Here is a 19,334-nt window from a genome sequence, read left to right on the forward strand (position 1 = left end):
TCTTTTTTTTACTCTTTAAAGGATAAACAATTTAAAATTTGTTTCCCTTGGCATTTGATGAATAAAAATAGAAAGATAAAACATGAGCATAAAGAAATGAATATTTTGAAAGACCTAAGGGAGATTCAAAATAATCTAATAGCATCAATTTTTGTGATCAATCATATATTTTCCATGAGACTTTAGGCATGAGACAGTTTTCATATCCCAAATATAACAAACAGATCACCAGCTGGAAAGACCTATCAATCTTAAAATAACAATAGAAAATAGGAAACTTTTAATTAAACTGCTAATTTTGCTATAATCGAAGACTCACATGCAGCTGTAAGGAATAATACACAGAATTAACATGCACCCTGTATTGCCTAACCTTCAAAGGTATCGTATTATCTTGCAAAACTATGATACAGTGTCACAAGCACAATACTGGTAAAGTCAAGGTACAGAATGTTTTCACTCCCACAACAATCTTTCACATTGTACTCTACAGTCACACTCACTTCCCTTTGGTCTCCTGCCCCTCCTTAATCCCCAACAATCATTTCTGTAATGTTATCTTCTTAAGAATGCTGTAAAGCAGTCACACAGTAAGCAACCTTTCGGGACTGAAATTTTTACTCGGCATAAAAAATTTGGAAATTCATTCAGGCTGCTGCCTTCATTAACTGAGTGTTGCTTCTAGCTGCTGCATGGCATCCCATGGTATAGATGCCTTTCAGCTGATACATGGAAGAAATACTTCTTGTTTCTAGAAAAAACTTTCAGTATACTTATATACACATAGATAAATATTATCTGCACTATTGGTGTCTCTCTGTTGCAGACTTAAAAGTGCAATCTCTGGGGTAAATGATGCAAAAGGAAAACCCAAGGACTCATCATTGTGCCATTCTTGGGCTCCAAGTGCCATGACCTGTACATCTTATTCTCTCAACCTTTCATAGCTTCCTTATATTTTGTCGCTCCCCCTCTTCATGGAGGAACGACACTAAACCCTGCCTAGGCTTCATATCCGAGCCACGGCACCATTATGTCGCTCCCCGTCTTCGTGGAGGAACGACACAGGACCCTGCGCTGTTCTTTCGTCTGCTCGGCCCTTCCCGGGTTGGCTACCGACCCTTCCACCTCCGTGGAAGGGCGGTTCCCCCTGCCACTTTCCCCACTTCCCTGGGGGAGAGGCACACCACCAGCCGGCTCTCTCGGGGGCTGCTCAGATGTTCCCTTTAGATGTTCCTGGTGCATGTTGTCTCTCTCCTCCTTTATAGTCCTCTTCCACCAATCCCAACTCTGCTACCCACACGCCGAGTACGCTGCTCTCCTCCAATCAGGAGCAGGTCCTGCTGTTTATTGGTTGAACTGGAGGCAGCTGCGTAGAAGCTGTTTTCTCCTCTCCCAGTACCATATTGTGGGAGAGCAGATGCATAGAATAAGTCTTAATTCCAGTAACTTAGTCTAGTCCCAGTTGCTCCCAGTTGCTCCCCACAATGTTTGTCTTTTCCATTGTGCTTAATGGGAACATAACAGGAAAAAAAAAGTCTATTCTATCTTTTGGAAGTGGAAGTTAAAGAAACTTTCATTAATCACAAATAAAACTGTTTAAATACATATTTGAAGCTTATTCAAATCAACCTAAATTCATATTAATAGGATGAAATTCAGATAAAGCCTCATATTCTATCCATGGTCAGATTTATTTATTCATTTATTTTAAAAGGTAGATTTATTTATTTATTATTTATGTTAAAGTCAGAATTACAGAGAGGGAGAGGCACAGACATCTCTGCTGCGTTTCCCAGGCCATTAGGTGGGAACTGGATTGAAAGTAGAGCAGCCGGGGAGTGAACAGGCACCCACATGGGATGCCGGCATCACAGGCAGCAGCTTTACTGGCTATGCCACATCACTGGCCCTGTCAAATTTGAGTCAAAAAGTGACAGCTAGGGCCAAATGATAAAGATTTTATACTCTTATATTAAATGTTATCTATTAATATGCTGAAAATATAGTTGAATAGATGGCCACTTTTTTCTGTTGTAGCTGTACAAAAACAAGAACAGTATTATTTAGCTTTTTATTGTTATATCCTAAACTTTTAAAAATAAAGTGATGATGTATTTCCACCTCAAGAATTTGGGTAGATGGATAAAGCTAAACACAGTCATGTTATCAATTTACGTATCAGAAGCATATATGAATTCAATTAATGCAAAACAAAGCCAAGTAAAAGATCCACTTGTTATACAACCAACTGATGGATAAGAACTGAAAAATTCTTAGCCAGGCACTCCCTCTGCCCACACCACTGAACTGAGAGACTGAACCAAATCCTAGGATGGCTTCCAGCTCCGTAGGTCTCTAGATGACTCTAGCTCTCTTTTAAGTACCTCCCTCAGAAAGCTTCACGTGGCCAGGTGAATTTACTCTTCATCCCAACCAAAAGCTGGTGACAAGCAGATAGGTCCTTCACATAACTCTAAAAGGTTTTAGTGTAGAAAGTGTGTTAACCATAAATCCATTCTCTGCCCCTCAAGACACAAAACCACATCCAGAAGCTGTTTTCTCAAGGAACAGAGAGATGTCTCTGAAACACAAACATTCGGAGATCACACACACACACACACACACACACCCCACCGCCTTGCTCTGAGCCACTGTGGGAGAATCAGGAGCCAGTGTCAGTGAGTGCCTTGCATTAACTGCACCATGGTCTGCATCACAGAGATGTGAGAAGTTTGTTTCTCTGCCAGAAGAGTGTCAACTAACAAATACAAGTGACCTACTCAAGTCAAAAACCCCTTTAACACGCCTCAGGGCCTTTTCCTTAGCATATTCAATCAAGAATTCTCAGGGCCAGGCTTGGGGAGCAGTGAGTTAAGCTGTTGCCTGGATGCTGGCTTCCTATATGAGCACAGATTCAAGTCCTGGCTGTTCCAAATGCAATCTAGCTTTCTGCTAACGCACTTGGGAAGGCAGGAGAAGCTGGTTCAAGAGTTGGAGCCCCTGCCACATAATGGGAGACCTTCATGGTCTTCCATACTCCTGGCTGTGGCCTGGCCCAACCCCAGCTGTTGTAACCTTTGGGGAATAGACCAGCAGATGGACAATCTCTGGATCTCCTCTCTGTCTCTTCTCTGTCTGTCTGTCTGTCTCTAACTGTGCCTTCCAAACAAACAATTCTTTGTAAGAAAAGTCATATTTACAAATTGTATTTTAAAAATTCTTCTGTTCCTTAATTCAGGGAAGCTGAGTTCAGTTCAGGATTCTTTTCCCCATTTCAATATTATTAATTAATAATGTCTGTCTTTACTGCTTTAAAAAATATTCAGCCGTATCTTTAACACAGGTCAATTCACACCAGGCCAAACAGTGAGTAACGTGCATCTAAACAGTGAGCACAGGCAAGTACTGTCAGCTCCTATGGCATTCTGAAGGAGATGGTTGCGTTGCTATTTATCGTGAACTGATCACAATGGAAATGTGTTATGTTAGAAAACGTGGGGTTTTTTTGTATTTGAACACTTATTTTTTAATCTCAAATGTGGCATGCAGCAGAGTGTAATTTTAAAGGTTTCCTTCATTGTCTAGTAGTAGCCTGTTTTTGCTGGGCTTGGGGGTTGTATTTATGGTGCAGACTTTCAAGCCTGAGGTTGAGCTTTAATTCTTTTGTAAGTGAAATCAGCAGCTGTAGAGCTGAATTTTCTTGAGGTAGTTTGTCAGGATTTTCACAAGTAGTGACCAGAAAAAGTTTCTCCAGAAGCTACTTTAAATTACTATGGATGTATATAAAATGAGATTTGTTTGAATTTTAAACATTGTGAATTATTTATTCTTATATTTGAATTTTTATTTATTCACATATTGAATTTTATTTGAAAGGTAGAAAGACAGATAAGCATATAGATGGAGATCTTCCATCCAAAGGTTCACTCCCCAAACACCCACAATGGCCAGAGCAGGGCCAGGAAAACCAGGAGCTCCACACATCAATGCCAGTCTCCCACATAGTTGGTAAGAAATAACTACTTGAGCTATCAGCTGCTGCCTCCCAGCCCAGGGAGAACATTTGTAAGACACTAGAAAAGGCAGCAGAACCAGGACTCAAACTCAGTCACCACAACATGGGATTCACAGCATCCAAGTATTGTCCTAAGCAATACACATAATAGCCTGCCCCTAGATCTGTACATTTTAACAAATGCTTTTGGCTATATGCCTTCATACATCCCACTTCATAAGAGTAGAGCCTCTTCATAGTATAACCGGTAAAAGGAACTTGTTGGTTTGTTAGTAGCATTAATTTATGGAATTTAGCGTGATCATAAATGTGACCATCATAAACTTTGGGAATTTCATACATCTATCAAATGACAAATTTCATTATTTGCACTGACATAGCAATTCTTACAAGTACAATTTATCAACACATTGCTCTATTTGAATTGTAGTACTTCTATTCCACTGTTGCGCTGTAGAATAGGCAAGACCATATGGATACACAATTTAATGATTTATTCCAAAGGGGTATGAATGAAACACTGGGAAAGGTGGTAGGATGACTTTTCTTCCTAAAACCTCTTGAGCTCCCAGTCTTGTGTTTCATCCTTGGTCACGCAAAGCTTAGCTCATTGCCATCAGGGCTGTCGCTACTCAGTGGACTGGAAGGCAATACTGCCTCTACTCACTTTTCTCCATTTATGTGTAATTTTTATCACCATAGAAGTACTAGCAAAAGATGAGGACTTTGGCACCTGGGCAACTGGGTGTGCATCATCTGTCATTCAATCACTACTGAGAAGTTAACTCTACGTCTCCAAACCTCAACTGATTTCTAGATAGCCTCCACTCAATTACATGGCTGATGGAATGCAAAATATTCTGTATATAAGCTGGATTCATTTTACATTTGCTGTGTCTCAGTCTCTCTCACTTATAAATTTCTATATTATTTTCTAAATTTACTAACTCAAGTCATTTTATTTTTACTAAACAGTTTATTATTTGTAGCTTAATTATCTTCCTCCTCTCTAAAATGATGCTAAACATTAATGGCCAGTGGACAATTAAGATATAAAACACTAGATAAAAAGCTTTAGTTTCACTTCAAAACAACAATGATTTCTATGATTATTCTTTTATGTAACGTTTTCACTTTTATAATTTGGACTGCTGTAATTGCTAAAAACAAGAAAATGCATATAGTTTGTACCTACCAAGCAAATTCGGAAGGCCACGTGACTAACAGATAATTCTCTACGAGGGTGTATCCTCAATCTGACATTCTTCTATGGGACCGATGAATCATATCCCAGTGGGGAACTCTGCACATCATTGAGAGAGCTATTACTAGCCTATGGTCATAGCCATTAGTCTGCCTATGGAAGCAGAGAAATTCTTCTTCTCAGATTATCACATCTCTCTGGAGACAATCTATACTGTTATTATCTCTACAGCTCCACACAATGGTATTATTATATGACTTAAAACAGTTATATTTTATTTGAATAGAAAATTAAATTAACATTGAATTGCAGAGGAATTCTTAGAAAAGGATGTGTGACAACCACATTAATTCCAAATGAATTCATTAGTTCTGTTGCAATGAATACAAATGAGTTAACAATGGACACAAATGCTGTTATAATGTGTCCAAACTACTTTTGGTTTTACAATATTTTTGCCTGCATTTCTAAGTCCTAATAGCAAAGTTTCAATAATTTATGACTCATAGCATTACCAAAAAGTTGAGGACAACCAAAGCTTCTACTTTGTATCCTGCTTTAAGGGAAACATAAGGAGATCCTACTAACTCAAGATATTCCATCGATTTTCAGATTATCTTAATTAAATTAATACAATATTCCATTGTTTTGGAACTAAATCATTCTGACAGCAGGAATCCACCTTCCAGCCACATGAATAAAAGATATGGAAGGCTAATGGGCACTACCATGCTTACACTTTATGACTGCTTGAAGCGCTTCCATTCCTACACCTGTCCTACAAGCAATTCCCAATCCAGTATCCAGGTGTTGCTGCAATGACTGCTGCATCCCAGAACTATAATCCGGACATACAGCTCATCAAGAGCAGTACACCCAGACAAGTCCAGTTTGCTGCACTTAGTAACAAATTAGTAAACAGTGATAGAAAATGTTCTTGATGTTCTAATGGACCTTTCCTCAAAGCAGACAAAAATCAATGGACAAACCTATTTGCTTAGTAACAAATGACAAGCATTGAATGGCAGAATGAAAATATAACTGTAAAACTTGCCTAAGGAATAACAGCAATTACACATTCACTAGGTCAATGTTAAGTATGGCCAGTTATATGCCAAATCCTCCTTCCTGTGGAGTTGGGTCAGATCATCTCTCCTCTATGAAACATATTGGCTTGGTAAGTGTCTCACTGATTTACAAACGTCCTTGGCTCATGACTCATCACAGTCCCTACTCTCTAATATAAGAAAACTGACTAAAAATGTTTTCCGCTATTTTCAAGATTTTCCGTGAGACATTATTGATTTATTTTTATATAAAATCAGCACCTTCTTAATTATATAAACTCATGTCCAAAATCTTTGCTACTACATAGGAACCATATAAGAAAGTTAATCTAAAATTATGGTGTCCAGTCCAAGAAACAAGAATAAAGAAGACAACACGATACCCTCAAAAGAACACGGCACATCAATACTAGATTGCGAAGATGAGGAGACAGAAGAAATTAAAGAAATGGAACTTAAAAAATTAATCATAAGATTATGCAAAGGCCAGAGCCGCGGCTCACTAGGCTAATCCTCCGCCTTGCGGCGCCAGCACACCCGGTTCTAATCCTGGTCAGGGCGCCAGATTCTGTCCCGGTTGCCCCTCTTCCAGGCCAGCTCTCTGCTGTGGCCAGGGAGTACAGTGGAGGATGGCCCAAGTGCTTGGGCCCTGCACCCCATGGAAGACCAGGATAAGCACCTGGCTCCTGCCATTGGATCAGCACGGTGCGCTGGCCGCCGCGCACCGGCCGCGGCGGCCGTTGGAGGGTGAACCAACGGCAAAGGAAGACCTTTCTCTCTGTCTCTCTCTCTCACTGTCCACTCTGCCTGTCAAAAGAAAAAAAAAAAACGATTATGCAAAATGAAATGAAGAATTCAATATAACAAATAAAAGCCACAGAGGATAGCCTTAAAAACAGAATAGGTGAAGCAAAAGAGACAATAACAGACTTAGAAGTCAAAGCACAGTAAAGTATACAGTCAAACCAAAGAAAAGAAGAGGAAATTAGAAAACTGAAAAACACTTTTGGGAATCTATAGGAAACTATTAAAAGAAAAACAATGTTTGGGTTCTAGGAGTTTCTGAAGGCATGAAGAGAGAGAGAGAAAGGATTAGAAAGCCCTTTTAATGAAATACTAACAGATAACTTCCCAGATTTCGAGAAAGAAAGGGACATCCAACTACAGGAAGCACACAGAACTCCAAATAGACATGACCACCAAAGATCTTCACCACGACTCATTGTAATCAAACTCCCCACAGTGAAACATAAAGAGAAGATTCTAAAATGTACACGAGAGAAACACCAGATTACTTTCAGAGGATCTCCAATTAGACTCACAGCAGACATCTCATCAACACCCTACAAGCTAGCAAAGAATGAGATATAGTCCAAGTCTTAGAAAAAAAAAAAAAACTGTCATCCAAAAATATTATATCCTGCAAAGGTCTCTTTACTGAATGAAGGTGATATAAAGACCTTCCATAACAAATAGAAATTGAAAGAATTTGTCACCACCCATCCAACCCTGCAAAAGATGCTTAAAGATGTGTTGCACACAAAAACACAGAAACATGGCCACCACTACAAAAGAAGGTAAAGGCAGAAAATCTCTCAGTAAAAGATCAAAAGAAGTTCAAAGAATGACTTAGAAATATGTTTGGAAAAAGCGCAGGGCAAAGTCATTACTTATCAATAGTCACTTTGAATGTAAATAGCTCAGTTTCCCAGTTAAAAGACACAGACTGGCTGAATGGATTAAAAAACAAAACCCATTTATTCGCTGCCTAAAAGAAAAACATCTCACACAGACGAAAAGTGAAAGGATGGAAAAAGATATTCCATGCCAACAGAAACCAGAAAAGATCTGGTGTAGCCATCTTAATATCAAACAAAATAGACTTTAACACAAAAATTGTTAAAATTTATAAAGAAGGGTACTATTTAATGACTAAGGGATCAATTCAACAGGAAGATGTAATTATTATAAACATATATATATATACACACACACACCTAATTACAGGGCACCTGGCTATTTAAAAGAAATCTTAAGGGATTTAAAGGGAGACTTAGACTCCAATACAATAGTATTAGGGGATGTCAATGCTCCAACTTCAGCAACAGACAGATCAACCCGACAGAAAATCAACAAGGAAACAGCAGATTTAATCAATGCTACAGAACAAATGGACTTAACAGATATTTACAGAATTTTCATCCTACAGTTGCAGAATACATATTCTCAGCACTGCATGGAACGTACTCTAGGATTGACCACATACTAGGCCATAAAGCAAGTCTAAGCAGATTCAAAAACATAGAAAATGTACCATGCATCTTCTCAGTCCACAAAGGAATGAAGCTGGAAATCAGCAATTCAGGAATCTCTAGGACATTTGCAAACACATGGAGACTAAACAACATGCTGACAAATGAACAGTGGTCATAGAATAAATCAAGAGAGAAATCAAAAACATTCTGGAAACAAATGAAGATGATAACACAACATATCAAAACTTATGGGATACTGCAAAAGCAGTGAAAGAGAAAAGTTTATAGCAGTATGTGTTTACATCAAGAAATTGGAAAGGCTCAGAGTCAGTGAACTCAAAAGGCTTCCACAGCCTTGGAAACTCATGACTGGTGTATAGGGAGATTACTGATGCCATAAACAAGAGTGTCAATTTGTTAAGTCAACAACAGGAGTCACTGTGCACTTACTCCTCATGTAGGATCTCTGTCCTTAATGTGCTGTACATTGTGATTTAATGCTATAACTAGTACTTAAACAGTATTTTTCACTTTGTGTTTCTATGTGGGTGCAAACTGTTGAAATCTTTACTTAATATATGCTAAACTGATCTTCTGTATATAAAGATAATTGAAAATGAATCTTGATGTGAATGGAAGGGGGGAGGGAGTGGGAAAGAGGAGGGTTGCGGGTGGGAGGGAAGTTATGGGGGGGAAGCCATTATAATACATAAGCTATACTTTGGAAATTTATATTCATTAGATAAAAGTTAAAAAAAAAGAAATTGGAAAGGCACCAAAGAAATAAGCTATCAATGCATCCCAAGGATCTAGAAAAACTACAGCAAATGAAACCTAAAACTAGTAAAAGAAAAGAAATAACTAAAATTAGAGAAGGGGCCTGCGCTGTGGCACATTGGGTTAACACACTGGCCTGAAGCGCCAGCATCCCATATGGGCTCTGGTTCTAGTCCCGGCTGCATCTCTTCTGATCCAGCTTTCTGCTACGGCCTGGGATAGCAGAAGCAGATGGCCCAACTCCTTGGGCTCCTGCACCCACCTGGGAGACCCGGAAGAAGCTCCTAGCTCCTGGCTTCGGATCAGCACTACTCCAGTCATTGCAGCCATCTGGGGAGTGAACCAGCAGATGGAAGACCTCTCTCTGTGTCTACCTCTCTCTGTAACTCTTTCAAGTAAATAAAATACTTTAAATCTTTAAAAAAATAAAATTAGAGAAAAATCAACAAAATTGAATTTAAAAATACAATACAAAAGATGAGCAAAATGAAGAGCTGGTTTTTTGAAAAAATAAACAAAATTGACACACCATTGGCCCAACTAACCAAAAAAAAGAGAGATGACTGAAATCAATAAAATCAGAGATGAAAAACAGAATGTAACAACAGACAACACAGAAATAAAAAGAATCATCAGAAATTACTGCAAAGAGTTGTATGGAAATAACTGGGAAACATAGCAGAAATGGATAAATTCCTGGACACACACAACCTACTGAAATTAAGCCATGAAGACATAGAAAACCTGAAAAGACATGTAAGAAAGAAACTGAATCAGTATTAAAGACCCTCCCAACAGAGAAAACCCCTGGACCGAACAGATTCACTGATGGGTTCTATCAGACATTTAAAGAAGAAGTAACTCCAATTCTTCTCAAGTTTTCAAAAGAACTGAAAGAGAAGGAATCTTTCCAAATTCTTTCTATAAAGACAGCTTCACCTGAATTCTTCAACCTGAAAAAGATGCAGCAGAGAAAGAGAATTACAGGCCAATGTCCCTGATGAACACAGACACAAAAATCCTCAACAAAATTCTAGCAAATAGAATCCAACAACACCAGAGAGTTCATCTACCCAGACCAAGCAGGATTTATTGCTGGTATTGCAGGGATGGTTCAATGTTTGCAAATCAATGTAATGAACCACATTAACAAACTGCAGAATAAAAACCGTATCATTATCTCAACAGATGCAGAGAAAGCATTCGATAAAATTCAACACCCTTTCATGATGAAAACTCTAGGCAAATTGGGTATAGAAGAAACATTCCTCAACAAGATCAATGCAATTTATGAAAAACCCATGGCCAGCATCATACTGAATGGGGAAAATTTGGATGCACTCTCACTGATATCTGGTGCCAGACAGGATACCCACACTCACCATTGCTATTCAATATAATACTGGAAGTTTTAGCCAGAGCTATTAGGCAAGAAAAAGAAATTAAAGGGATACAAATTGGGAAGGAAGAAGTCAAACTATCCCTCTTTGCAGATGATATGATTCTATATAAAAGGGACCTTACACAAAAATCCACTCAACATGGATTAAAGCTCTAAATCTATGACCTGACACCATCAAATTATTAGAGAACATCAGAGAAACCCTGTAAGAATATTGCAACAGGCAAAGACTTCTTGGAAAGGAACCCAGAGGTACAGGCAGCCAAAGCCAAAATTAACAAGGAGGATTACATAAAATTAAGAAGTTTCTGTACAGCAAAAGAAACAGTCTGGAAAGTAAAGAGGCCACCAACAAAATCAGAAAAAAAAAATTTGCAAATTAACCAGACCAAGAGACTCCGCAACAACAAAACAAACAACACACTTGAGAGATGGGCCAATGACTTAAAAAAGACATTTCCTAAAAGAGGAAATCCAAATGGCCAACAGGCACATAAAAATTGTTCAGGATAACTAGCCATCAGGGAAATGAAAATCGAAACCACAATGAAGTTTCACTTCACTATGCTTAGAATGACTTTCAAACAGAAATCAACACACAACAGATGCTGGTGAGGATGTAGGTTTTAAAGGCACACTAATCCACTGTTGGTGGGAATGCAAACTGGTAAAGCCACTATGGAAGTCAGTTTGGAGATACCTCAGAAATTTACTATAGCCCTACCATATGACCCAACTATCCCATTCCTTGGAATTTACCCAAGGGTAATTAAATTGGCAAATAAAAGTGCTATCTGCACCTCCATGTTTATTGCAGCTCAATTCACAATAGCTAAGACCTGGAATCACACTAAATGCCCATCAACAGAAGACTAGATAATGAAATTATGGGATATGTACTCTATGGATTACACACAGTGGTTAAAAAAAAATGAAATTCAGTCATTTGCAACAAAATGGAAGAATCTGGAAAACATCATACTGAATGAAATAAGCCAGTCCCAAAGGGACAAATATCATACATTCTCCCTGATATGTGAAAACTAACTTAGCACCTGGAAGGAAACCTGCAGAAGTGAAATTGACACTATGAGAAGCAATGACTTGACTGCCATTGCCCTTGTCCTGACTTTCAAGGAACAGTTTATTTTATTCCTCTATTTCCTTTTTCTACTTAACACCACTATTTGAATTCTTTACTTAACACAGAATTTTCCTTATGTGTTTAAATCCAAGTAAAAACTGATCCCTGTTAAAAATAAGAATGGGAATAAGTATGGAGGGGATGTTCAGTTCAGAACACGTTCCCTTGGACTTATCACTAAGGGTGAAGCTAAAAGCTTGCCACTGGACTCCACATACAATTAAGTTGGCAGGTACCAATGCCATCTTACTAGTTAAAATGACCATTTTAAGTGCATAACTGATCATAAAGACAGGAATAAGTATCAAAAGGATCACATAAATAAGACCAAGTGTCTGCTAATAACAGAATTAAAAAGGAGAGGATGACCCAACATGGCAAGCAGATCACACAGTGGACTCATTGAATGACAAACACCCTAAACAACACTCTGGCCTCAGAATCAACCCTTAAGGCATTCGGATCTGGCTAAAAATCCCTTAAGAGCATTTCAGGCATGGAAAGCCTAGACACTGGGGCAAAAATTGGCCTACATTTAAGATCTCTGTGAGTGAGATCCCAGTGGAAATAAAGGGCCATCAATGAAGGGGGTACCTTTCTCTGAAGGGAGGAGAGAACTTCCACTTTGCTTATGGCCTTAAATAATGACAGAGATTATGGAATCAAAATGCTTCCATAGCCTTGCCAGTTCTTGACAAGAGCCTCTTGTCATGATCACTGATGTCATAAATAAGAGTGTCAACTATTAAATCAACAGGAGTCACTGCGCACTTGCTCCCCATGTGGGACCTCTGTCCTTAATGAGCTGTACTATGAGAATTAATAGTAAAATTTGTTTTTCAAATAGTACTTTATACTTGGTATGTCCATGTGGGTGCAAACTGTTGAAATCTTTATTTAGTACAGAGTTGATCTTCTGTAGATACAGCTAATTAAAAATGAATCTTAATGAAGAATGGGATGGGAGTAGGAAGTGTGACGGGAGTGGGTGTTGGAGGGCAGGTATGGGGGAAAAGAACCACTATATTCCACAAGCTGTACCTATGAAATTTACATTCATTAAATAAATGCTTTCTAAAAAAATTATGGTGTCATGTATTATATACAACCTCATATCTGATTTTATTTGTGGACTTTATTATTCAAGATATTTTAACTGTTGTTCTTTAATCCTTCCAAGCTAGTCTTAATAATTAAGACACAGCTGAAATCAGGTCCTTGTTATACTCAGTTCTACTCCTTTTTTACCAAAGCTAAAAATTGTGCATTGAAGGGATCGGGGGCATGAAATTTTAAGTTCCCAAGAGCATATCATTCCAAGGACTTATCCAAATAAAACAAATGATTACTTCAGTGGAATCAGATAGCATTAATCACTAATAGATGACACTGCTATGTCAGCACCTAATATTTTGTAGTTTCAACCTGCTACTCTCTACTAATTCCCCTGGGCCCATTCTGCATAGGATCACTTCACAAAAATACTCAAGATTATAAATTATCACCCCTGGGAAAAGATTCTAAATGTGTATTTTCATTCTCTTGTTTGCTTCTTAATAAGACACATAATATATCCCTCCAAATCATATTTTTGTGCTTATGATTTTAATATTATCACTGAATTCTGGGAATTTCTTCCTGAAGTAGGCTTGACCCCAGAACTAGTATCTCTCTACCTCTGATGTAAAGGGTTAAGATCACCAAGAAATTATGTATGGGTGGATGGATGTAGAGATAGAAGAATAGCAGGATATCAAAAGGGATATGTACATTTTAAATTGGAATTTTAATTTAATTACCAAGTTTAAATACAATTTTTAAAAATGTAGTTATAAAATATATATGTAACAAATTTGAACTAAACACATCTGTTTAATTTCTGTTGCTTTCCTTGCTAACAAAACATGCCGATAATTAATACTCCAATTCAATATAGTGCCATTTATAAAATATGCTGCCAACTATGTGGTAAGTCTCATAGCAATTATATTCATTGGAAGAGTTGCATTGTAAGTTTTATCTAATGAAGAAAAAGAAAGATTTAATTTATGTGAAAGTAGAACACAAGGTAATCAACTATAGGTCCTCTTGGACATCTTAAGTGAATTATACTACCCAAATTACAAATATCACATGTCAGTTTAGATACCTTGATACTGAGCCTTTACAGTGATTAATTCATTTTATAATGGATCTTCAGAATGGGATAAATGTAAAAATCATTGTGAAGAAGTGAAAATAGCCCAAGCTACAACCTACTGTGACCTTGAAAATACATTTTCACTCCAGATTCTGTGAGGTGGTTCTCAACATTTTGTCTTTCAATCTTCCATTAGACATGCAGAGTTTAAACATCTGTTTCAGTTTTGGGGAGACAAATCCTACACAACCCATAAAATTCTGAATACTGAAACTATATGGCAGCTTAGAAACAGTCAGTAAAATGTAGAAAAGATTCAACTGTTCTGATGGTGTCATGTAGACAGACAATTTTACCAAACTTCACCGTCATCATTCCAGTTCTCTGATTAGCATAACTTATCAACTCCATCAAAATAACTGAAATCACAGTCAGAGAGTTTAACTGTATTACCACATACAAATGTGTATGTTTTAACTAAGCATCAAAGTTTAAAGTTGGATAATACTTACCAATTTGACATCCTTGGGAAACCAGCCTTTGGTATATTCATAAAAGATGTGTTTTTTTTTTCCATTGGGTATTAACATTTTTAAATCTTGAAAAAAAATTATTTATATGAAGTGGACAAACTGCATGTATTTCATATATACACATATAAGAGCATAATGATACTTCCCACCCTATAGTTCCTCCCACTCCCACTCATCCTTATTTTTTCTCTGAATTTTTACAATGACATACTTTCCGTTTAAAATGAGCACTGAAGACACCATGTTCCAGCTAGTCCCACCACCATATCTCTAATAATGTGTGTTATACATAGGATTGGTATTATACCCTACTAGGCCCCTCAAGGTATTTGTTCTTTTCCAAGTGACAATTATTAAAATATGGCCATTCTGCAGATGCTAAGGCCATGCTCACAGAGCCTCATCAGTATTCCTGATTGATGTTTGATGCGGGTAGACTCTCATTCAAGCACCAGCACACTATCATTAGCATCCAATACAATGTATTCCAACCATTCTGTTACACACATCAATTCACTAAAAAACATCATGCTATTGTGCTTATACATACCTGGAACATATGCAAAGAATCTTTTACTGAAGAATATCAGGGTTTCACCTTTAAATTTTAAAAAGCATCTATCTCATTCTAAAATATCCCTCTCAATCCCCCATTCCAGTTCTCTGCTTTTCAGTCCCCCAGTGTGCACATCTGGGTCAATCCATGCCTCCTACCAGTTTCTGAGCCAATCTTAATAAATGCAGAAATTCAATTAACAGCCTCAGGACACTTGCCTCTCAGTAGGGCTTTTATCAAATGTTTCTCTGTGATTCGGGATCTCTCAGCTGAGTCATGATTTTTAGGCTTTTGACTGGCTTCCCAATTGTTTTCTGCTTCTAATCAGCACTGACACTGAGGGGTTCAAAATATATAAACTAATATAGGTTACAGCTTGTCTAGGTCAAAGTCTCTTTTTTTTTTCATTGCTTTTCTTTTCTTTTTAACTTTTATTTAATGAATATAAATTTCCAAAGTACAGCTTATGGATTACAATGGCTTCCCCCCCATATCGATCTCCCACCCGCATCCCTCCCCTTTCCCACTCCTTCTCCCCTTCCATTCACATGAGGATTCATTTTCGATTCTCTTTATATACAGAAGATCAGTTTAGCATACATTAAGTAAAGATTTCAACAGTTTGCTCCCACACAAACATAAAGTGAAAAATAATAGATGATTTTTTAAATGATGATGAAATCAGATCAGACCTATTGTCATGTTTAATCCCAGTGAGAGTCAAGTTGGGAATTTATCAGAACAAGTTATTTTTGTGTTTCTCTCTCCTAAATTCCTGCAGCTTCCTCTCCTGGAGGACTAGCAGCTGTCTACACTGCTGTCTCATCGTCTTCTACCAACCTAAGAAGTAACCCAGATAGACACTGATAGCCCCTTTTACCTGTACATGAATAATATCAAGATCCTTCATTCCAACTCTAGTATCTGTTTTAATTCTGAACAGTGATAAAGAATGAAAACTGTCTTGATTCAGTTAGCCTGCACAAGAGAAGTCTACATCTGAGCTGGAGTCTGAGCTGCTAACATCAACCAATGCTGAGAGGTTGCAATGAATGACGGATGCTTTTCCCCCATCCTCTGATGCCAAGAGGAGATTGTGCTTTAACCCTGAGTCACAAAACAGTAACACCAAATTATCAGATGACTCTAATGGATTTCAATATTAGATAACAGACTCATTTTATAATAACCTTTTACATGTATGCATATAGAATAATATATTATAATACTAATTGGTGCAAGTGTAACTTACTACCAACAGAAATCAAAAAACAAACACATGTTTTCAGAGAGCAAACACAAAATAAAATATTGGCATGTAAATAAACTCATGGTAAATAAATGTGTGTGCCATATTTCCTCAACAAAACCATTATAATTTGAATTGGAGAATGACTTCACCCACTGAAAAACTGCATACAAAGCTTAAGACTCAAAAGAATTTTGAAACACATGTACTTGTAGATCCTGACTTAAAAAAAACCAAAAAGTTTGTTTAATAAGAGGATGTTATTAAATTATATGTCAATATGAATTCTTAAAAGTTGAAATGCTTTCTGATTCTAGTTATGTTTCAACACACGTATATGAATTTTATTTTGTCATGACTTTATTATAAAATGGTTGCCTTATATTTCTAAACATTTATTTCAATTGAACAGTCAATTTGAATAATTTTGATCCCCAGCCCAAAATAGTCTGTAATATCAAAAAAAAAAAAAAACTGTACCAGCAATGATTATTAACCACAGGTAAATATTAGCTGTATACATCAATAGAACAAGTATCTTCTTCCAAATCAATTTATGGCCTATGATTTTATAAAAAGATTTATTTATTTGAAAGATTTAGAGAGAGGGAGAGATCGAGTGAGAAAGAGAGCTTTCATCCCCTGGTTCATTCCCCCAAATAGACACATTGGCAGGGGCTGGGCCAAGATGAAGCCAGGAACCAGGAGCTTCTTCCGAGTCTGCCACATGGGTACAGGGGCCCAAGCACTTGAACCATCCTCTGCTGCTTTCCCAGGTGCATGAGCAGGGAACTGGATAGAAAGTGGAGCAGCCAGGACTCGAACTGGGGCCCATGTGGGGTGCAGGCACTACAGGTGGCAGCTAAACCCACTACACCACAGTGCCAACCCTATGACCTACTATTTTAACCTCTGATGTGTGGAGAATTTGGGTGGATTCTAGTGGCTACTCATACTTTCTCAAGTAATATAATTTTGTATGCATGTCTTTATGTATATTTTTCTTAAAGTCTCATACTTCATTAGAATCCTGATTAAGTGAAGGACCAATGTTTTGGGGAGAGGTTGGTTTTTGTCTAACACATTCTGTGTTTCAATACACAGAGATAAGATGTACTTTCAGAGGACAGTTTATCCTCGGTCATTGTTTTCAAAGTCCTGTTCTATTGACTCTTGACTTTACAGAATATACAGGTGGTGCATGAGGTGACTGGAAGCCCTAAGGTTGCCTGATTCTGCCCTCACAAAGCCAAGTCTGAGGCTTCTCGGCATGCAGTCAGTGCAAAGACAAAGTCCTGAGACTTTCAATGCTGGTGAGCAAGAGGCAATGTGTCTGATAACCCGCACTCTGGCTTCATGTGCTGAGTGTAGAGTTTCTTGAACACCTAGACACATGAAGTTAATGAGTACAGTGCTGTAAATTTAGAACACTGAGCCTCTATTTGTTGTCTATTATGTATAAGAAGATACCTCAAAAAGGAGCAGCTTTGTGTAGCAAACATTGACTGTCTCACCCAGGTCCTCAGTGTTAGAAACTAGGAACATCTTAACTGGGTGATCCAGGCTCATGGTCTCAGGAAGTCTCATTCAGGGTATCAGCCAGGAATGCACTTGTCCGAAATCTTGACCAGACTGGAAAAATAAGCTTCTCAGTTCTAGGACTTGAATGTTGGCAAGAGGTTTCAGCACTTTTCCATACACGCAGGCCCTTCCTGGATCAGATGCTTTGAGAGAGGTGCACATATGCAACAGGGAGGTCATAGCCTCTTTTCTAGCAGTCACTGGGCCACCATTTCTGCCATATTCAACTCACTAGATCTGATTAACCAAGTTCACCATACCTTCCATGGGAGAGACTTCATGGGAGAATCAATACTGGGAAACAGGATCATGAGGACCATTTTAAATATCTGTTCCCACAAAACCCAAGCAGATGACAGATGATTTGATCTTCTACTTGTCTAAGGTGAATGACACACAGCTGTGTGTGTGTGTGTGTGTGTGTGTGTGTGTGGAGAATGTAAGTTTCTGTGGAACCACTTCCAGTAATAGTCCCAAATTTCAGTCTTCATATATACTAGATATTTCTGCCTATCACAATTTATGTTTCTTTATTGGTGACCAAGAACTCAGGTGACTATATGGAGAAAGCATATCTACATCAAAATTAAGCCTAACATTTAGAAATGTTCTGCTTGAAAAAAATTTAAAGTTGTTTGTATTATAACAAATCACCTTTGGTTTAAGATCATTTTTGTCACAGAAAGTAAAGGAAGAACTACTTAATTTGAAAATATTACTTCAATTCATATGTTTAGAATGACTGGAAATCAGCCTTATTACTTTTTTGTGTGAGTAAAAGATAATATATGAAGACAATAAAAGATCATCTTTAAAAAGTCCTAATAAAGGGTGTGGACATTTAACACAGTGATTAAGATGCTGGTCGCTATACCCACATCACATTTCCCAGGGAGTACCTGGGATTGAATACCAGCACTATTTCCAACTCTAGCTTCCAGCTAATGTGAACCCTGTGAGGCAACAGCTGATGGTTCAACTGAATGGATCCCTGCTACCCATGTGGGAGCCCTGAACTGAGTTATCCCTGCCCACAGGCATTTCAGGCATATGTGAAGTGAACCATGGGATGAGTTCATTCTCTCTCTCTCTTCCCCCCTCCCTCTCTCTGGCTATCTCTCTATGACCTGTGTTTGTTATTCTGCATCTCAAATATATTTTAAAAATTTAAAAGAATCTTAATAAGGAGTTGTATGTGGGTACTTCATGTATAGCTCTGAAACGGACAAAGAAAGAAAATAATTGTGACCATGGAAAACATGTTAACACTTTATTAAAATTTAAGAAAGGAATTTTTAGGCAACTTTTTATAAATAAAACACCTTATAAAAGAGTTAGTATTAAATTCATTGAACTTGATTTTCATTATTATCATTATGTAATACAGAAAATTATATTTTTATTGTCT

The sequence above is a fragment of the Oryctolagus cuniculus genome, chromosome 14 (assembly GCF_964237555.1).
Source record: "Oryctolagus cuniculus chromosome 14, mOryCun1.1, whole genome shotgun sequence".
Lineage (NCBI taxonomy): Eukaryota > Metazoa > Chordata > Mammalia > Lagomorpha > Leporidae > Oryctolagus > Oryctolagus cuniculus.